Source organism: Tamandua tetradactyla, chromosome 17 (assembly GCF_023851605.1).
Source record: "Tamandua tetradactyla isolate mTamTet1 chromosome 17, mTamTet1.pri, whole genome shotgun sequence".
In the NCBI taxonomy this organism is placed as follows: Eukaryota; Metazoa; Chordata; class Mammalia; order Pilosa; family Myrmecophagidae; genus Tamandua; species Tamandua tetradactyla.
The window spans coordinates 52,811,306-52,834,324 of NC_135343.1; the positions used below are offsets into that span (position 1 = coordinate 52,811,306).

Below are 23,019 nucleotides of genomic sequence, written 5' to 3' on the forward strand. Positions count from 1 at the left end.
AAAAACATTAATAAAGGGCAATTCTTAAAAAAGCAAAAACAGGAAAAAGAGGCATGTCAAACTCAAGAGAATAAAATAGTAACGACTGCACTCTCACATCAGAAATAAAGCAAGCCAGAAGACAATAAAGTTTGTAAACTACTGAAAGAAAAAAGTTGTCAACCTAGAATTTTATATCCAGGAAAGATGCTGTGCCAACTTGAAAATATCAAGTACCCTAGAAAAGCCATGTTTTCATCCTGAGCCATCTTATAGAGGCCGCTATTTATTTTTATCCCTATTCAGTACTGTAGGTTGGAAACTTGATTAGATTATCTCCACAGAGATGTGACCCACCCACTTGTGGGTATTAACCATTGATTAGAAGGAGATGTGACTCCATCCATTCCAGGTGGGTCTTCATTGGGAGCTTCTCTTAAAAGAGGAAATATTTTGGAGAAGAGAAAGCCATGAGAACTACCCCATGCAGTCAGAGACCTTTGGAGTTGAAGAAGGAAAATGCCTCTATGAGAGCTCCATGAAATAAGAAACCTAAAGAGAAAGCTAGCAGATGCTACCAGGTTCGCTATATGCCTTTCCAGTTGAGAGAAACCCTGAACTTCATTGGCCTTTCTGGAGTGAAGGTAACCTCTTGTCGGTGCCTTAATCTGGACCTTTTTATAGACTTGCATTAATTGCAACATTTTCATGGCCTTAGAACTGTAAACTTACAACTTAATAAATTCCCCCTATTAAAAACTGTTCCATTTCTGGAATATCACATTCCAGCAGCTTGCAAACTAGAACAGATGTAATAAAATATGAAGGTAAAATAAGAACATTTTCAGACAAACAGAACTTGTTTCCAGCATGGTAAGAAAATACTTCATTTTCAAGGAAAATTATACCCAATAAAAACTCATAACTACACAAAGGAATGAAGAGTACTGGAGATCATAAATATATGAGTAAATATAAAATATTTTCCTTTATTTTATGATAATTGGCTGCAAAAGCAAACATAATGTTCTAATTTCCTTATATTAAATAGGAAGTAATAGAATAAAATTTGAAAATAGACAGCGTGCTGGTTTGCAACTGTTGTGTATCCAGAAAAGCCATGTTCATTAATCTTCATTCAATATTGCTAGGTGGAGTCATTTTTTATTCTTTCCATGGAGATGTGGCCCACCCATTTGTGGGCAGTACCTTTTGATTAAGCAATTTCCATGGAGATGTGTTCCCGCTGTTTAACGTAGGATTGCTTACTGGAGTCTTTTAAGAGAGAACCATTTTGGAAAAAGCTTCTGTGCTGACAGAGCCAGAGATCTTTGGAGATGCAGAAGTCAAAGTTCCCTGGGGAAATCTTATAAAATGAAGAGAGAAAGCTTGTTGAAGTCACCATGTGCCTTCCCAGCTGAGAGAGGTGTTCAAACGTCAGAGAAACCAGAAGAATACCCTCCACATGCCTTCCCAGCTGACAGAGGTATTTTGGATGGTATCAGCCTTTCTTGAGGGAAGGTAACCTCTTGTTGGTGCCTTACTTTTCACATTTTCACCCTCTTAGAAGTATAAACTTGCAACTTAATAAATTCCCTTTGTAAAAGCCATTCCATTACTATTACATTGCATTCCAGTAGCTTTAACATACTAAAACAGATTTTGGTTACCAGAAGTGGTGTGCTGCTGTGGTTTGCAAATACCAAACATGTTGGAATAGATTTTAAATGGATAAAGGGAAGACTCTTGAAGAATTGTGAGGAGCTTGTTAGAGAATGCTTAGAATGCTTTGAAGAGATTGTTCTTAGAAATGTGTACTCTAAAGATATCTCTGAGAAGACGTTAGATAGAAATGATTCATGTGTTATTGCAAAGTGGAAGGAAGGTCATCCTTGTATTAAAGTGGCAAAGAATCTCGAAGAAAATGACTACTGGTTTTGGACAGAATATAGATCTTAAAAGCCATGAGCTGGGATATTAGCAGAAGAGATTTCCAAATTAAATGTGGAAAGTTTGACCTGGTTTCTCCTTGCAGCTTATAGTAAAATGAGAGAGATTAGCTAAGAACTGAATTCTTGAGTACAAAGAAACAAGAAACAGATAGTCTGGGAAATTCTTGGTTTCCAGAAAGGAAGACCACTGTGAATAGTGCCCCACATGAGGATTTAACAAAACATGGAACCAGTCAGCCATTTCAGAAAAATCCCTATTCAAGAAGGATTTATGTGAAGTCCTATTGTATGATGGTTACAATCCCTGTCTACTACATGGAAAACCAACAACATACTGTAGGATCTGTATAAAAGAAACCACTGTTTAGCAGTTAGAATGCCTGCCTTCCATGTGGGAGACCTGAGTTCAATTCCCAGACCATGCACCCAAAACAAAAAGGACTACTGCCAGTTTGGACTAACTAAAATTGACATAAAAGAGATAAATTGAAGGAAAAATAACTTTAGAAGCAGAACTATGGAGTTGAACTCTGAAGCCAAGTAATCTTGGACCAGGAGAGTGGACTCACTGAAGTACTGGGAGAGGGTGAGTTTGCCTTGAAGGCAGAGGGCAGAAGTATCAGTGTCCCAGGCCTTGGAGAGGGTGTAGCACATTCCTGGGGGAATGGGGAAAGCTTTGCTGCCATCATATTGTTCTGAGAGGGCTGAGCATGTGCTCCAGAGATGACAAAGTGCCTGGGTATTGTCCCTATGCTTGGAGAGGGTGGGGTTGAGAAAACAGTGGTCTCCCCAATGTCCTTCAAGGTTGCAATTCTTACCCCAGCATTTGAAGAGAGATCAGGACTGCTGAGGAAGCCCTTGGAAAGTGTGGGACTACTGTTTTTTAAAGTCCCAAGGATAAAGGACTCTTAGACTTTGAAATCTAATAGAGTTTCCCCTGCAGGTTTTCAGAACTGTTTTGGTCCAGTGACCCCTGTGTTCCTTCCAATTTCTCACTATGAAACGGGAACATATATCCTAAGACTGTGCTTCTTTGTGTGTTGGTAGCAGATGATTGTTCTGAGGTTTACATGTCCAGCGCCAGAGAAGAATTTTGCCTTAGGACAGACCATGCCTGTGGTTGACTCTGATGAGATTTTGCACTGTTTCTCACTTTGTATTGTTACTGAAATGGTTTAAGGCTTTCCAATACTATAATGGAATGAATGTATTTTGTATATGGAAAGAACATGTATTTGGGGGGACCATGGTGTGGAATGAGCCAATTTGAAACTGTTGTGTACCCCAGAAAATCCAAGTTCTTTAATCCTCATTCAGCATTGCTGGGGAGATCTTTTTTACTGTTTCCATGGAGTTGTGACCCACCCAATTTTAGGTGGTACCTTTTGATTAAGTGATTTCCATGAAGATGTGTCTCCACCCATTCAAGGTGAGGTTGTTTACTGGAGTCCTCTAAGAGGGAATCAATTTGGAAAAATCTTCACTGACAGAACCCACACAGCCAGAGATCTTTGGAAATGCAGAAGGAAAATGCTTTTGGGGAAGACTTAGGAAATGAAAAGAGAAAGCTAACAGATACTGTCATGTGCTGTCCCACCTGACAAAGGTATTCCAGATGGCATCAGCTTTTATTGAGTGAAGATAATCTCTTGTATGGTGCCCTAATTTTCACAACCTTAGAACTATAAACTTGCAACTTAATAAATACCCTTTTTAAAACCCATTCTGTAAATGGTATATTGCATTCTGGCAGCTTTAACAAACTAAAACAGACAGTAATGAGTTAAAATGAACACTGCAAACCTTCAAAACCTTTTAAAAAGTAAAATAAAATGGTGTTGCAGTAAGCTTTTACAAAAAGGTAAAAATATAAGAAATATAAAAAAAAAACAAGAGCAAAGAAGTAATAAACCCAAAGAAAAGCTAAAAAAGAAGAAATGTGGAAAAAACAGAATGGTCGGGACAAATAAAGCACAAATTCAAAAAAGATGGAACATTTGAACCCAACAATATTAAAATTATTTCATATGTAAACAACCAAAATATTCTAATTATAGAGCAGAGATTGTGAGAGTGAATTTAAAATGTACACATACCAACCATACATTCTCTAAACAAAATAATGTGTCTTAACACGCAGAAAAGAAGGTCATGCAGATATAAATTATAAGATAGCTGAGAGGCTTTATTCACATCAGTCAAAGTAGATTTTAGGATAAGGAAAACCACTACGCAAAAATAAGGACTTGTGGGTCCCCTGAAACCGCAGCGGCTGGCACCCACACCACGCGCGACCCCCCGGATCAACTGAGAGAATTGGATCTGAAATCCCCAGGCCACGGAGAACGGTGACGGGTGGGGGAGGCCCCTTCCAAACCCGTGACTCCCCGGGAACGTGCACTCTCCTGGGCGGGCCGCTGCCGCTGGCGCCCTCCCGCCACACTTGTCACCCCGGGCCGACTAGGTAATTCGGACGGGCGCTTTCCCGGGCTGCAGCGGCCAGCAACCCTCCCCGCGTTCGGACCCCGGGCCGGCTCAAGCCGCTTCGGCTAGTGAACCTCCCGGAGAGTGAGAGTTTTCCAAAGTTAAAGGTCCCACAGCACCTTTTACTGGTGGGACCCGCAGACAAACGTGTACCACGAGCGCCACCTACTGGGCAGGATAAGAAAAACAGAACCCAGAGATTTCACAGAAAAATCTTCCAAACTTTTGGATCCAATACCCAGGGAAATCTGTCTAAATGCACAGACGCCAACAGAAGATAACGGATCATGCTCAAATAATTGAAAATATGGCCCAGTCAAAGGAACAAACCAATAGTTCAAATGAGATACAGGAGCTGAGACAACTAATGCTGAATATACGAACAGAAATGGAAAACCTCTTCAAAAACCAAATCAATAAATTGAGGGAGGACATGAAGAAGACATGGGCTGAACATAAAGAAGAAATAGAAAAACTGAAAAAACAAATCACAGAACTTATGGAAGTGAAGGACAAAGTAGAAAAGATAGAAAAAACAATGGATATCTACAATGATAGATTCAAAGAGACAGAAGATAGAATTAGTGATTTGGAGGATGGAACATCTGAATTCCAAAAACAAACAGAAACTATCGGGAAAAGAATGGAAAAATTTGAACAGGGTATCAGGGAACTCAAGGACAATATGAAGCGCACAAATATACGTGTTGTGGGTGTCCCAGAAGGAGAAGAGAAGGGAAAAGGAGGAGAAAAACTAATGGAAGAAATTTTCACTGAAAATTTCCCAACTCTTATGAAAGACCTAAAATTACAGATCCAAGAAGTGCAGCGCACCCCAAAGAGATTAGACCCAAATAGGCATTCTCCAAGACACTTACTAGTTAGAATGTCAGAGGTCAAAGAGAAAGAGAGGATCTTGAAAGCAGCAAGAGAAAAACAATCCACCACATACAAGGGAAACCCAATAAGACTATGTGTAGATTTCTCAGCAGAAACCATGGAGGCTAGAAGACAGTGGGATGATATATTTAAAGTACTAAAAGAGAAAAACTGCCAACCAAGACTCCTATATCCAGCAAAATTGTCCTTCAAAAATGAGGGAGAAATTAAAATATTCTCAGACAAAAAGTCACTGAGAGAATTTGTGACCAAGAGACCAGCTCTGCAAGAAATACTAAAGGGAGCACTAGAGTCAGAACCGAAAAGACAGAAGAGAGAGGTATGGAGAAGAGTGTAGAAAGAAGGAAAGTCAGATATGATATATATAATACAAAAGGCAAAATGGTAGAGGAAAATATTATCCAAACAGTAATAACACTAAATGTTAATGGACTGAATTCCCTGATCAAAAGACACAGACTAGCAGAATGGATTAAAAAACAGGATCCTTCTATATGCTGTCTACAGGAAACACATCTTAGACCCAAAGATAAACATAGGTTGAAAGTGAAAGGTTGGGAAAAGATATTTCATGCAAATAACAACCAGAAAAGAGCAGGAGTGGCTATACTAATATCCAACAAGTTAGACTTCAAATGTAAAACAGTTAAAAGAGACAAAGAAGGACACTATATACTAATAAAAGGAACAATTAAACAAGAAGACATAACAATCATAAATATTTACGCACCGAACCAGAATGCCCCAAAATACGTGAGGAATACACTGCAAACACTGAAAAGGGAAATAGACACAAATACCATAATAGTTGGAGACTTCAATTCCCCACTCTCATCAATGGACAGAACATCTAGACAGAGGATCAATAAAGAAATAGAGAATCTGAATATTACTATAAAGGAGCTAGACTTAACAGACATTTATAGGACACTAAATCTCACAACAGCAGGGTACACCTTTCTCTCAAGTGCTCATGGATCATTCTCAAAGATAGACCATATGCTGGGTCACAAAGCAAGTCTTAACAAATTTAAAAAGATTGAAATCATACACAACACTTTCTCGGATCATAAAGGAATGAAGTTGGAAATCAATAATAGGCGGAATGCCAGAAAATTCACAAATACATGGAGGCTCAACAACACACTCTTAAACAACGAGTGGGTCAAAGAAGAAATTGCAAGAGAAATTAGTAAATACCTCGAGGCAAATGAAAATGAAAACACAACATATCAAAACTTATGGGACGCAGCAACGGCAGTGCTAAGAGGGAAATTTATTGCCCTAAATGCCTATATCAGAGAAGAAGAAAAGGCAAAAATGCAGGAATTAACTGTTCACTTGGAAGAACTGGAGAAAGAACAGCAAAGTAATCCCAAAGCAAGCAAAAGGAAAGAAATAACAAAGATCAGAGCAGAAATAAATGAAATTGAAAACATGAAAACAATAGAGAAAATCAATAAGACCAGAAGTTGGTTCTATGAGAAAATCAATAAGATTGATGGGCCCTTAGCAAGATTGACAAAAAGAAGAAGAGAGAGGATGCAAATAAATAAGATCAGAAATGGAAGATGAGACATAACTACTGACCTCACAGAAATAAAGGATGTAATAACAGGATACTATGAACAACTTTATGCTAATAGATACAACAATTTAGATGAAATGGACGGGTTCCTGGAAAGACATGAACAACCAACTTTGACTCAAGAAGACATAGATGACCTCAACAAACCAATCACAAGTAAAGAAATTGAATTAGTCATTCAAAAGCTTCCTAAAAAGAAAAGTCCAGGACCAGATGGCTTCACATGTGAATTCTACCAAACGTTCCAGAAAGAATTAGTACTTACTCTCCTCAAACTCTTCAACATAATGGAAGTGGAGGGAAAACTACCTAATTCATTCTATGAAGCCAACATCACACTCATACCAAAACCAGGCAAAGATATTACAAAAAAAGAAAACTACAGACCAATCTCTCTAATGAATATAGATGCAAAAATCCTCAATAAAATTCTAGCAAATCGTATCCAACAACACATTAAAAGAATTATACATCATGACCAAGTAGGATTCATCCCAGGTATGCAAGGATGGTTCAACATAAGAAAATCAATTAATGTAATACACCACATCAACAAATCAAAGCAGAAAAATCACACGATCATCTCAATTGATGCAGAGAAGGCATTTGACAAGATTCAACATCCTTTCCTGTTGAAAACACTTCAAAAGATAGGAATACAAGGGAACTTCCTTAAAATGACAGAAGGAATATATGAAAAACCCACAGCTAATATCATCCTCAATGGGGAAAAATTGAAAACTTTCCCCCTAAGATCAGGAACAAGACAAGGATGTCCACTATCACCACTATTATTCAACATTGTGTTGGAGGTTCTAGCCAGAGCAATTAGATAAGAAAAAGAAATACAAGGCATCAAAATTGGAAAGGAAGAAGTAAAACTATCACTGTTTGCAGACGATATGATACTATACGTCGAAAACCCGGAAAAATCCACAACAAAACTACTAGAGCTAATAAATGAGTACAGCAAAGTAGCAGGTTACAAGATCAACATTCAAAAATCTGTAGCATTTCTATACACTAGCAATGAACAAGCTGAGGGGGAAATCAAGAAACGAATCCCATTTACAATTGCAACTAAAAAAATAAAATACCTAGGAATAAATTTAACTAAAGAGACAAAAAACGTATATAAAGAAAACTACAAAAAACTGTTAAAAGAAATCACAGAAGACCTAAATAGATGGAAGGGCATACCGTGTTCATGGATTGGAAGACTAAATATAGTTAAGATATCAATCCTACCTAAATTGATTTACAGATTCAATGCAATACCAATCAAAATCCCAACAACTTATTTTTCAGAAATAGAAAAACCAATAAGCAAATTTATCTGGAAGGGCAGGGTGCCCCGAATTGCTAAAAACATCTTGAGGAAAAAAAACGAAGCTGGAGGTCTCGCGCTGCCTGACTTTAAGGCATATTATGAAGCCACAGTGGTCAAAACAGCATGGTATTGGCATAAAGATAGATATATCGACCAATGGAATCGAATAGAGTGCTCAGATGTAGACCCTCTCATCTATGGACATTTGATCTTTGATAAGGCAGTCAAGCCAACTCACCTGGGACAGAACAGTCTCTTCAATAAATGGTGCCTAGAGAACTGGATATACATATGCAAAAGAATGAAAGAAGACCCGTATCTCACACCCTATACAAAAGTGAACTCAAAATGGATCAAAGATCTAAACATTAGGTCTAAGACCATAAAACAGTTAGAGGAAAATGTTGGGAGATATCTTATGGATCTTACAACTGGAGGCGGTTTTATGGACCTTAAACCTAAAGCAAGAACACTGAAGAAGGAAATAAATAAATGGGAGCTCCTCAAAATTAAACACTTTTGTGCATCAAAGAACTTCATCAAGAAAGTAGAAAGACAGCCTACACAATGGGAGACAATATTTGGAAATGATATATCAGATAAAGTTCTAGTATCCAGAATTTATAAAGAGATTGTTCATCTCAACAACAAAAAGATAGCCAACCCAATTACAAAATGGGAAAAAGACTTGAACAGACACCTATCAGAAGAGGAAATACAAATGGCCAAAAGGCACATGAAGAGATGCTCAATGTCCCTGGCCATTAGAGAAATGCAAATCAAAACCACAATGAGATATCATCTCACACCCACCAGAATGGCCATTATCAACAAAACAGAAAATGACAAGTGCTGGAGAGGATGCGGAGAAAGAGGCACACTTATCCACTGTTGGTGGGAATGTCAAATGGTGCAACCACTGTGGAAGGCAGTTTGGCGGTTCCTCAAAAAGCTGAATATAGAATTGCCATATGACCCAGCAATACCATTGCTGGGAATCTACTCAAAGGACTTAAGGGCAAAGACACAAACGGACATTTGCACACCAATGTTTATAGCAGTGTTATTTACAATTGCAAAGAGATGGAAACAGCCGAAATCTCCATCAACAGAAGAGTGGCTAAACAAACTGTGGTACATACATACGATGGAATACTATGCAGCTTTAAGACACGATAAACTTATGAAGCATGTAATAACGTGGATGGACCTAGAGAACATTATGCTGAGTGAGTCTAGCCAAAAACTAAAGGACAAATACTGTATGGTCCCACTGATGTGAATAGACATTCGAGAATAAATTTGGAATATGTCATTGGTAACAGAGTCCAGCAGGAGTTAGAAACAGGGTAAGATAATGGCCAATTGGAGTTGAAGGGATACAGACGGTGTAACAGGACTAGATACAAAAACTCAAAAATGGACAGCACAATAATACCTAATTGTAAAGTAATCATGTTAAAACACTGAATGAAGCTGCATCTGAGCTATAGGTTTTTGTTTTGTTTTGTTTTGTTTTGTTTTGATTTTACTATTATTACTTTTATTTTTTTCTCTATATCAACATTCTGTATCTTTTTCGGTTATGTTGCTAGTTCTTCTAAACCGATGCAAATGTACTAAGAAATGATGATCATGCATCTATGTGATGATGTTAAGAATTACTGATTGCATATGTAGAATGGTATGATTTCTAAATGTTGGGTTAATTTCTTTTTTTCCGTTAATTAAAAAAAAAAAAGAGAGAAGGGGTAATTGGAGCTGAAGGGATACAGACTGTACAACGGGACTGGATATAAAAACTCAGAAATGGACAGCACAATACTACCCAATTGTAATGCAATTATGTTAAAACACTGAATGAAGCTGCATGTGAGGTATAGGTTTTTTGTTTTTTTTTTTCTTTCTATTATTGTTTTAATTCTTATTCTGTTGTCTTTTTATTTCTTTTTCTAAATCAATGCAAATGTACTAAGAAATGATGAATATGCAACTATGTGATGTTATTAAGAATTACTGATTGTACATGTAGAATGGAATGATTTCTAATTGTTTTGTTAATTCTCTTTTAATTAATAAAAAATAAATAAATAAAAAATAAAATAAAATAAAATAAAAAAATAAGGACTTGTCATAATGAAAAAAAAAGTCAATTCCGAAAGAAGATGTAACAATCCTAAATAAGTATGCAGATATTAATAGAGTTTAAAAAGACATCAAGCAAAAGTAAGAGAACTGAAAGGAGAAATAGACACATCCAGAAAGTTGGAGATGTTATTTGTTTCTCAGTAATAGACAGATAAGTAGACAGTAAATCAGTAAGGAAACAGAGGACTTGGAAAACACTTCCAACCAACTTGATCTAATTGGTATTTTTGGTATGCTACACTCAACAATGTCAAAACACAAGTGCTGTCAAGTGCAAATGGAACAGTTTTCAAATAGACCTTATGGTGGGCAATAATATGTCTCAATATATTTTTTCATTGAACTCTTACAATGTATATTCTCTGGCCACACAAAATTAACCTAGAAATAACTAAGAAAAATCTAACTACTAAGATCCCTGAATATTTGGAAATTAACAACACAGTTTAAATAACCCATTGGACAAGTAATAAATATAAAAAAGGGTATGAGAAAATATTTTGAACAAATTTAAAATGAAACACAGCATACCAAATTTGGTAGGATGTTGCTAAACAGTGTTTAGAAACTCATTTAGGATTTAAAGTACTGGAAAATAAAAGTGGCTTGTAAAGAACAACCTAAGTTTTCACCTAGAGAAATGTAAAAAAGAGCAAGTTAAAACTAAAGTAAGTAAAATGAATAAAATAATAAAGATAAGGGCAAAATCAATGATGTAGAAAATCAATATGCAGTTGAGACAAATCAATGAAAATAATAGCTATTTGTGCCAGTTTGAATCTGCGGTGGACCCTGGAACACCATGTCCTTTAGTTTTCATTCAATATTGCTGGCTGGGAGCTTTTTGATTGTTCCCATGGAGTTGTGACTCACCTGATTGTGGGTACTAACTTTCGATTAGAGGGAGATGTGACTCCACTCATTCCAGGTGGGTCTTGACTAGAATCCTTTAGAAGGGAAGGCATTTTGAAGGGAGACAGAGAGTTCACCAGCCAGGGGCCTTTGGAGCTGGGGAAGTAGAACACCCCTATGGGCGCTTCATGAAGCAGCAGGCCTGGAAAGGAAGCTAGTCGATGTCGCCATGTTAGCCATGTGCCTTTCCAGTTGAGAGAGAAACCCTGAACTTCATCAGTCTTTCTTAAGTGTACCTTAGTTTGGACATTTTTATAGACTTGCTTTAATTGGGTCATTCTCACAGCCTTAGAACGGTAAACATGCAACTCAATCAATTCCCCCTTTTAAAAGCTATTTCTGGTTATATCACATTCTGGAAGCTTGCAAACTAGAACACTATTTTTGGAAATGCTAATAAAATTAGCAAACTTTTATCTTAACTGAACAAGAAAAAATAGATGAAAATACAAATTAGTGATCTAAGAATAAAAGAGGGTATATCACTACAGATCCTACAGATGTTAAACTGGTAAAGTATTCTAGTTATCATTTATTATTTAATAAATTACTACAAATAGAGGCTTAAAACTACAAACATTTCTTATCTCCTGGTTTTTTGTGGTTCATGAATCCAGGCATGGCATATCTGGGTCCTTTAGTTCAGGGTCTCTCAAAGGGCTGGAACCAAATGCCAGACAGAACTTTAGTCAACTCAAGGCTCAACTGGAGGAGGAGCTGCTTCACTCCTGTGGCTGTTCACAGGAATCAGAAGATTCACTTATAAACCCGCACATACAACAACTGCAGAGAGAAGGTGAAGGCTCCCCTGGCTGTTGACCAAAGATATCAGTTCCTTGCCATGTGGGCCTTTTCACAGAACAGCTCAGCATTGCAGCTGCCTTCTGTCAAGATAACTGTGAGCAATGAGGCAGGAATCAGAGACTTTTAAAATATGATTTAGGAAGCCACATATTATCACTTTTGCTATATATACATATTTTTTGCATTATAAGCCCATATTCAAAGGGAGGGCATTACAGAAGGGTAAGAAAAAGGGATTATTGGAGATCATTTTAGATGCTGCCTGCTACATGAGGCAATATTATGAACAATTTTATGACACTAAATGCAATGACTTAGATGAAATGAATCAATTTCTTGAGAGATACAAATTATAAAATTAACATAAAAAGAAGTGGAGGATCTGAATAGCCATATATCTATAAAGGAACAGATTTTCTAATTAAAGACACTTCTTCTCACAAGATGTAGGAAAATAGGGACATATTCATTTCTGGAGGAAATGTAAAGTGGTATAGCCACTGTGGAACAGAGTATGGCAGTCCCTCAGAAAATTAAGTATAAAATTACCACGTGACCCAGCAATCCCACTTCTAGGTGTATATCCAAAAGAATTGAAAGGAGAGACTCAGATATTTGCACACCAATGTTCATAGTGGCGTTACTGACAATTGCCAAAAAAAAGGAAGCAACCCAAGTATCCATCACTGATGAATAGATAAATAAAATGCAGTATATATACACATTGGAATATCATACACCTATAAAAAGATATGAAGTTCTGATACATGTGAAACATGGACAGTCCTTGAAGATATTAAGTTGAGTGAAATAAGCCAGACACAAGGGGACAAATGTTGTATGACCTCATTGATATTAATCAATTGGAATCAGCAAGCTTATAGAGAAAGAATATAGAATATAGTTGTCAAGGTCTGGGTTGGGGATGCAAAGTTGATGCATAGATTGTACAGAGTTTCTATTTGAGTTGACTTTAACGTTTTGGTAATGGATGGCAGTGATGGTAGCACAAAATTGTGAATGTAATTAGCAGCACTGAATTATATATTTGAATGTAGTTAAAGCAGGAAATTTTAGGTTGTGTATAGGTTTCTAGAATAAAAAATAAAAATAAAATAGGACTGTACAACATAGTGTACCCTATCATAAATAATGGACTATAGTTAATAGTACAATTACTAAAATGTTTTTTTCATGAATTGTAAAAAATGTATCACACTAACACAAGATGTCAATTATAGATTGGTAAACAGGAAATAAAAATACTCTCTATTTTATGTATGCTTTTTCTATAAACCTACAACTTCTGTAATGAAAGAAAAAGAATCCTCTCATAAAACAATTCCTGGCCTATATGATTTTATTCATTAATTCTGCATTCATTTAAGAAAGAAATACACAGCAAAAAATCTTCATGAATTTAGGGTAGAAAAATAGTTCCTAAACATCACTCAGAATGAATGAACCATTGTTTTAAATCTTGGAAACCCAGAGTTTGTCAAAATTAAAAAGACAATTAAAAAGTCAATAGGTGAACCAAATAGAAGGAGGAAATATTCACTAAGTATCTGTCTGGCAGGGAACCTGTAAGAGAACGTACAAAGGGCTGTTACAATTCTAAAATATGAACAGATAAGCCAGTTTTAAGAAATGGGAAAAACATTTCTACAGATATTTCACAAAGAAAGATGAAAACACATGCCACTGAGTACATCAAAAGTTCTCAACATCTTCAACTTATAGATTAAAATCACAATGAAAGACTCTCAAACACACTAAAATGACTGAACTTTTAAAAGGCTATCAAAACTGACTGTTGGTGAGAAATTGGAACTCTCATAGATTGGTGGTGGGCATGTAAAAAGTACATGCTTTCGACAGGTTTGGTCATTTCTTATGAATTTAAGTATCCATTTATCACATGACTCAAAAATCTCACTTCAAGGTGTTTGTCCAAATGAAATGAGAACATATAGAACACAAAGACTTGGCCACTTATTCATGACAGTCAAAACGTAGACACAGCTCAAATGTTTACCAAGAAGCAATACTACAAATCATAGACTATTCATACCTTGGAATACTACACAGCTATAAAAGGGAACAGACTTCTGATATGCAAATGTATGAATGAAAGACAAAAATATTATTCCAAGATAGATACAGATGATTATAAATTGTACGATTCCACTTATGTGACTTTATGCAATATGCAAAATTAATCTACAGTAACTGAGAAGCAGATCAGTGGTTATCGGAAGCTCAACATTAGGGTTTAATTAACTGAAAATTGACAAGTTGGAAATATGGGGGGTGATCGAAACGTTTTATATACTGATTGGGGTAGTGATTACAGTGATGACTGGTGAACATGGATGGCAGTGATCATCCGGACATGTATATTCATCAAACTGGTCAGACTTTTTGGATGAGTGTATTTTATGGTAAGTAAATTATGTCAATAAACTTGATTTTAAAAATTGAAACAGGGCGGGCCGCGGTGGCTCAGCGGGCAAAGTGCTTGACTGCTATGCCGGAGGACCTCGGTTCGATTCCCGGCCCCAGCCCATGTAACAAAAACGGAGAAACAGAATACAATAAAACAAGAAAATGTTTAAAAAAAAATGTTTCCCTTTCTTCTATCCTTCCTTTCTTCTCTCTGTCTTTCCTTTAAAAAAAAAAAAAAAAAAAAAAAAAATTGAAACAACAACAAGCATTGTATTGTTATTCCACCCCTGTCCATAGCTCAGATCTGGTAGAATATTTACTGTGAGTGAGTGTACAAGTGAACAAGTAGGTCACCTTAGAAAGACAAGTCCTTCTTCCCTCCTCCCTCCCCAACTGCAAAAGCATATACAAGTGACCCTTGCCTCATAGGGTGATGTAGCATATAATATCAAACAGCTATTTTATGATATTTTCTGTTCTAGGTGCTTTGCAAATATTACTTCCTTTAATCCTCTTTCCAACTGTTGTTACTGTCCCTATTATGCACAAAGGGATGTGAGATCCGAGCTCAATAACTAATGCATGACAGAGGCAAGAATCAAATTCACTTCTATCCGATTTCTAAGGTCTTCTCCACTCTACCTCATCTGATTTTGGTGTTTCAGGCAATAAAATACCTAGCTATGTGACTCCACCCTAGGATAAAGAGAGTTGAGAGAGAGAGACAGCGCCTCTTTGTGAGGCAGATTTATGACAATGGAGAGTAGCACAAAAATGTGACCTCAGTAGCAGTAGGGTCACTTTGATTCCACTCATCAACCTGGGTTAGGAACTAGAAAACCCTTTAGTGTCACCTGCATTACAAGCTAAGCTTAAATGATCCCCTTTCTCTTTACTTACTTAGTAAACACTCCCTAAAAGAGAATTCCACTGGCCTTAATGGCTTCCATTCAGCATGGTGTTTCTTCCTGGAAGGATTTAGCTCCAAGCCACCCTTGGGAACCCCTCACCAGCCTCCACAAGGGCTGCCTCCAGGATCTGAGTTACTCTGGCCTTGATAACCCAAGATTCACCTTACTCATTTTATGCAAAAAAGCACACTGTATGAAATACAGCAAGGAGAGCCTGGGGAAACTAGTAAAAGCTTAATTTCCCCCAAGGGTATGGGTTCAGCCTGACCAGTCACCAGATTATTAATTCAAAATTTCCAGAGAATTGGAAGTGATCCCTGATCTAAGAAATGTTGAACTCAACAGTATTGGAAACGATTCCGTTCCCTTGAAGAGTGTGTCCTATTTTTGTAAGCACCAACCAGTTACTTAAATACTTGATCCATGAATCTATCAAAACATTTAGTGAACACCTATTATCAAGCTGGAAGAAACTAATTTTTATGTACATAGATAAATGCTACTTAAAACAATAAGTGATAGAAGCCTGATGAGGGACACAGCCAGAAATAATACATTTGTTCTGAGGATGATGCACTTTGGGTTGACATATTTAGAGAAAATTTTTCGGGAAGATTTGAGTATAAAAATGGGATTGGGGGAAAGATTCTATGAAAGGCAATGTAGTTATCTGCAAAGATGAAGGTTGAGTTAAACTTTCTTATGAATCCTCTATTGATACTTTGATCCCTGCTCAGCATATAACAACTTCTAAAAATCAACTCTTGCTTCTCTCTGTAGGCAGGAGAGGGAAATCCCCACCACTTACTAGCCCAGTGACCTTGGGCAAATCCTTTAACCCCTTCGGAAATTCAGATTATGAATAAGAGTAAGATCAGTTGGCAGTTCATTCTGGATTAAAAGACAACATATGTATGAAAAATAAATAAATAAATAAAATAAGAAATAAAAAAAAAGACCAAAGTACCTAAAACAGAAATCAGTCAAGAAATACTATTTCCTTTCCTTTTCACTGTTCAGAAATTCTCTTTTAATGCCTACTCATTGTAAATGTGTGGAGAAAAAGAGTCCTTTCCTGGGAGGGAGATGAGAGTTCTAATCCTGACTCTACCCTAAAGCTAACTGAGGGGTCTGTGAAATACCCTGATTTTCCTCAGGTGCTCTCTCTGTGATCTGAGGGGATTAGCCGCCTGGTCTAAGGTGCCTTCCAGCTCCAGGATTCACGACTCTGTATTGCGGCCGGCCATCACCCAGGAGATGTTTTAGCTTCTAAAGTAATGAAGAAAGAACAGTAGCCTGCCCAGAGGCAGCGCGCTCCCCTATCACCCTTTTCATTACCCGGACAGTGTGTTGGAAGATACCGTTTTTCAGGAGAGCACACTGTTTAGACTGGCAGGGCTCTGACTCGGGCATCCGACCGGCAGTCTCTGGCAGGGCTTACCAGATCCGGTCCTGGGAAGAGGCAAGGGCGCCAACGCACTGCCAGCTGTCGTCCGAGCCGGCAGGACCATCACACCCCAAAAACCAACCACTCGGGGAGCCAGTACACCACCCGCCCTCCCTCTGCAGATGCCTGTAGAAAAGAACATCCTGATGGATTTCAACTTTGCACAGAGCAAAGAAACATTTCTGTATTACTTGCTTGCAGCCCGAGCAGGGGCTTTTTAACGAAACGCGGAGCTCTCTGCTCACAGGTAGAGATGCATTGCCCCCTGCTGGCTCTCTGCTTCTTTACACCAAGGAATGTTTCCCAAGGCCAAGCAACGGAGATTTTCCCAGATAGCCTCTCTAGATATATAAGAAAATACCAACAATTTTTAATCTATCCATTCTGAGGTTTTCAAATTTTGAGAGTTTTATGGCTTAAAAAGCTCAAAATAATTCCTTATGTGGATATTAAAGGTCACACACATAAAGGGAATCGATTAAAATTAGTAGCCGAGGATATTTAGGATTCCTTCAGTAACAATTTCAATAACTCATCTATGAGTATTAGGCATTTTAAAATATGTAGCAGTACTAACAACACGTTGTTTTAGGTGGGGGTATTGAAAGAGCTTTGTTTTATTTAAAACCTATTATTTACTATTTCTATTTGCATATACTACACTTAATAATAAAACTGCATTCTTGTTAAACACTTCTGGCATTAGTAGTTAGGTGGGGGTATTGAAAGAGCTTTGTTTTATTTAAAACCTATTATTTACTATTTCTATTTGCATATACTGTGCTTAATAATAAAACTGCATTCTTGTTAAACACTTCTGGCATTAGGTGGAATCAGTAATTTAGATTTGCCCTTATTAATTCACACTATTAGTTTTGTGATTAATCTACTACTAAATGAAATGTGCAGAGTTTAAAAGTTAATACAGATATAAATGGAAGTAGCTCTGTAATTTTATCAGGAAAGTGGTTTGAGGCTAAGAGTTCAGGAACACTTTATTTGAAATGGCTCTAGTGTTTCTCCATCACTGACAATGTTCTTTGGTCCTGGAACTTCTAATTGTTTTTACCTTTTCCCCTCAATCGTTCAGTGTGCATGTCTGCTAAGTGTATGTACACTAGCATTTAATATTCAGAGTGATGTAAACAAATTTTCTCTTCATCTTGAAATTTGGTCCATGATAGAAATAATCTTAATATCATTATGCAGACAAATAATTTAGTTGCACATTGTCCTGAATTTCTCCTTTCAGAAGCTCGGTTTTGGCTCTGCTTTTGCATAAATAATCAAAGGGTCAATTAAAATGTTGTATTTGGCTCTGTTTTACACACCATCCCAAAAGCAATAACAAAAAAGCAATTCTTGCCATTTCTAGCCAGCAAGGCTTTTTAAAATATTGATGTCCAATCTCAGATCACCCCATTGCATAACCCTAATGGGGCAAAAAACAAAACTTACCCATCTCCTTGGTACACCCTTCTTCTTTCTTTCAAGATTCAGTGCTCTCCACAAATATTAAAACATAAAAGAATCAGATTGATAGATGCTCCTGATGTGGAAGAGGAGACCAGCAATATTGCAACCCATCTCAACCTGGTAGAGCCTTCTATGATGTCCCAGTAAGACCAGAGGACTCTCAGTTGATGGCCAAATGACTCTTTAGTCTCATCTTGAACACTTCCTGGTACCACATTTAGCTCCCAATGTGTATTGGCCTCTAATTAACCAGACTCAGTTGCATGCTCTTGTTTGGGAGGCAGCTGGTGGAGTCAACATAACCCAGGCTTTGGAGAGCTGTACATTGGATTTCAGGTCTGCCCCTTAACAGGTTAGTAGCCCTGAGAAATCACTCAACCTCTCTGAGCCTCTGTTTCTTCATTGATAAAATGGGGATAAGAATACCCACCTCCCACAGTTATTGAAGGCACAAAGACAAGGTACTAACAATAAATCTTGTCTAGAGAATGTTTAACAACTGTCAGACATTGTGACAAATGCCTCACATGCACTAGTTTACCTGCTGTCACTGTGACTCCTTTATTATCATCATTCCCATTTTACGGATAAGGAACTGAGACAAAGAGCAAGCTAAGTCATTTTCCCAAGGTCACTGATGAAATATCATAGAGTTAGAGGTGGGCCTGGCAAGCTGAGCTGACTCCAGAAGTGGAATTACTTAGTGACATGCACTTCTCATCCAGGTAGCATTGTCGTACAGTTAATGCACATTAAATGATAAATATTATGTTACCCAAGCACACGCACTCAGTTTCATATATCTGTGCTTCTCCACACCCTTAACCTTGAACTCTGTATACAGTAAGCTTTGGGGATTATGTGTTATTTGTTTTCTTGCTTTTAGAAATATTCCAATATCAAATTAATGAATAAATACATACCTACATAGTCATATCCTTTTCCATATCTGGCTGTTCACAACTGAGAAATTGAGCACGGAGAATCCAGAATCAGATAGAACTGGGTTCACACTGGCGGTTGTGCCCTTGGGCAAATAATGATAGTAACGAAAACTCGGTTTCCTATTTGTGAAACAACACCTACAACAGAAAGTTGCTGTGAGCTGTAAATGAAAGAAGACATATAGAACACCAGGCACAGCCGCTGGCCCATTGTAAGGTCTCCATCCCAACTAGCAGTAGTGGGTACTTTTTGCCTGGTGCCTCAAAGGGAAGTACCGCTACGGAAATGGCTCTAATCCTCTGTGCAGACTGACGCTAGAAGCCTTCAGCCCTTCCTCCAGACTCCTCCTGTTCTCCAGTGAATGGCACTTGCCTACCCATATTCCAGAGGCAGAATCATCACTCTGATTTTGAGTGAAAATTTTCACTAGCTCAGCATTGTCCTCAGAGATGTAGCAGTCCAGAGTGTGTCGACTTTGCCACTCATCGTTGTCAGATCAGACTTTGAAGGATCCCACTGTGTGACATGGGAAGGGGCTACAGCCTGAAGTTACCATGGAAGCCAGTGCAGGCTTCAGATGTGCCTGCTGCTGAAGCCAGTCTGGTGAAAATGAACCCACCTCTGTAATCACAGTTTTGCATCCAGAATCTTCACCTGACAGAAATGATAATCATTTGGTTCATTGATTCTGGGATTAATCACTGAAGTTAATCTTGACATGTATTGATTCCATTTCTGCTGGCTGTAACTAAAGTGATCAAATTACTGATTCCAAGTCTGACAGCAAAGGGTTCCCAAAACAAAGGAAGCCAAAGCTGAGCTATTGCACCTGACAGCTCTGCACTGCATTTAGTGACAGTCCTGACCACCCATCCTTCAGTAAGAGGGGCCCTAACAGCCGAGAATCAAGCACCTGTTCTGCTGTTATGCACTAGTGTTTTCTAAAGTTGATCCATCAGCGTCTAGAAGAATCGGAGGAAGTTTTATCTCAAAGACTCTGAACTCAAAATTAGTTTGCAAAGGCAAGCAATTCATGTAGGCAAAATAGTAAAGTGGTTCCACTTCATCAACTTGACTTCTTTCAGAAAATACTGGCATTTATTACTTCGCAATCCTCCTAACAGAGTTTTGTGGTCCTGACCATTAGCCAGCAGAAACCTTATTGCAAAAGTACAACTTGCAAAGTGATGACCCAGTGTAGTTATTCCTACCTTAACCTGCCATGTGAACTTCTGGCCTGATGGAAGGAATAGACTATCTTTTGTTAAGCTTTTCTTTAATAGAAATCTGAAAGGGACCCTAGAAAACTTTCACCTCTGGTGTTATGGCCAACTAGGTACTAGTTTCACAAAATGTAGGGAAGGTCTTAAAACAGTAGTAAACAGGGGTCAGGATAAAAAAAAACAACAGGGATGCATGATAGTTGGCTAAAAATAAAAGAGAGAACCAAAGTACGGGTAAAAAGAGCATGTAACTCAAGAAGGAAAATAATTCTACGGACCTTGTGTTGATCAGATGGGGGGATTAAGTTATTGTTTAACTTAGGGCTACTGACATTTTGAGCTGGATAATTAATTCTTTGTTGTGAGGGACTGGCCTACGCATTGTGGGATATTTAGCTACATCCCTGACCTCTACCCACTAGGTGCCAGTAGGATACTTCCAACTCAGTTCAAAACCAAAAATGCCTCCAGACATTGCCAGATATGTCCCCGGAGGCAAAAATCGTCTCTATCACACTCCACTTTTTAAAATTTACACTTTGTGAAACAAAATAAATATGGTAACTTTCAAGCATAACCACTAAACTAGAAATAAAGTATATGATTTTTAAAAAAAAGCACTGGGAGCAATACTCAAATACGATAGCAGACGGGAAATAAATCAATCCAAAATAAGGGAGAAAACATATTAAAAAGGGAGACTAAATGGGATACTGGTGGACACATCATAAAGAAGATGGCAGAAAATAGGCCAGAGTTGTGGCTCATAGCTTTTGCCCAGAGAAGCAATTTGTAAGAACAAAGAATGCTGCTCAAAGAGTTCTTTGTTTGAAAGAGAATGGGAGAATTCAAGATATAGGGTGTGTTAGAGTCAGTTGTCAACTTGGCCAGGTGAAGGCACCTAGTTCTGTTGCTGTGGACATGAGCCAATGGTATGTGAACCTCATCTGTTGCTGATTACATCTGCAGTCAGCTAGGAGGTGTACCTGCTGCAATGAATGATGTTTGACTTAATTGGCTGGTGCTTAAATGAGAGAATTCAATGTAGCACAGCCCAGGCAGCTTGGCATACCTCATCTCCGCACTCGCAGCTCAGCCCAGGCCTTTGGAGATACAGAAAGGAATCACCCCAGGGAAAGTTATTGGAGCCCAGAGGCCTGGAGAAAAGGCCAGTAGAGATTACCCTGAGCCTTCCCACATAAGAAAGAACCTCAGATGAAAGTTAGCTGCTTTCCTCTGAAGAACTAATGAAATAAATCCCCTTTTATTAAAAGCCAATCCGTCTCTGGTGTGTTGCATTCTGGCAGCTAGCAAACTAGAACAGGGTGATCTAAAAAAAAAGATGGATATGAATAAGTAAGAGAATGGTGTGTAAATAAGAAGAAACTGGTAGTGGCATGAAAGGAACCAGCTAATTTACCAGAAAGAACCAGAGGAAAAGACTGCTAGGAAGAGGCCCATCATCAGTGACATCTATCAGTGTCTGGCCTCAAAAATTACCCCACAAAGGTGCAATTAGTGACACTGTGGATCAATATGTGCCCAGGATATGGCTGAAAACAATAGAGAAATCAGTGGACAATTACTGGCACCTAAGAGGAAGGTGTAACAAAAGAGGCAGACAGCTTAATAGATCAGAAAAACAAAGTTAAAATGAGCCATGTTAAAACCACTGTCAACCCAGGTTCAGGTTGACTGTGTGTGCCGAAGGCTGAGCCACCTGAGAAGCAATATCAGAAGCTTCACTGTGGGAGAACCCAGACTTTACTAAAACATCCAGCCAGGTAACTAGGCAAATAAACAGACAACCAACCATTAAAAGCCAGCCCCACTTCCCACCCATCAGTTTCCCAGCAGAGAAGGATTAGTATGTAGAGTTGCTACAAATATTAACTAAAATGCCCAGTTTCCAATAAAATATCCCAAGATATGTAAAGAAATAAGAAAGGGTGACTCACACAGGATATAAGACAGGTTGTTTTTCTGACTTTTTATTGCTTCAGCATATTGAATCTGCAATTTGCTTACTTCCTTCTCCATCTTCTTCTTTTTTTTTTTCTGGTGAGAAATTAGCTAGTGATCTTGTTTTGGTTCACTGTACATGAAGAATTATTATTTTTCCTGCTGATTTTAAAAATTATTTGTCCTCCAGCATTTTTATTAAGATGTTTTTAGCTGAGAATCTATTTGTGTTTAGAGAGGTCAGTTGAACTTCTTGAATTGTATATTGATATTTTTCATTAACTTGGTAAGTTTTCAGTCATTAATTCTATGATTTCTTTGTGCTCCTTTCTCTCTCCTCTGCTTCTGATGCTCCTACTATACATATATTTGTGTACTTATTGGTATCCCAAATTTCTCTGAGTCTTTCTTCATTTTTCTATTATTATCTTTCTCTGCTCTTCAAATTGCATAATCCCTATTGATCTTTCTTCACATTCACTGATCCTTTCTTCTATAAGTACAAATAAA

At 37.8% G+C, this 23,019-nt stretch overlaps 1 long non-coding RNA gene across 1 annotated transcript in view; it reads right to left on the bottom strand.

Moving 5' to 3' along the window:
• LOC143661071 (uncharacterized) overlaps positions 1 to 23,019 on the bottom strand; it is a 152,651-nt gene that overhangs the window by 120,211 nt on the left and 9,421 nt on the right. The window contains exon 2 of the long non-coding RNA XR_013164407.1: positions 19,303 to 19,461. This is a non-coding gene — a long non-coding RNA (uncharacterized LOC143661071). The remainder of the gene's footprint in view (positions 1 to 19,302; positions 19,462 to 23,019) is intronic.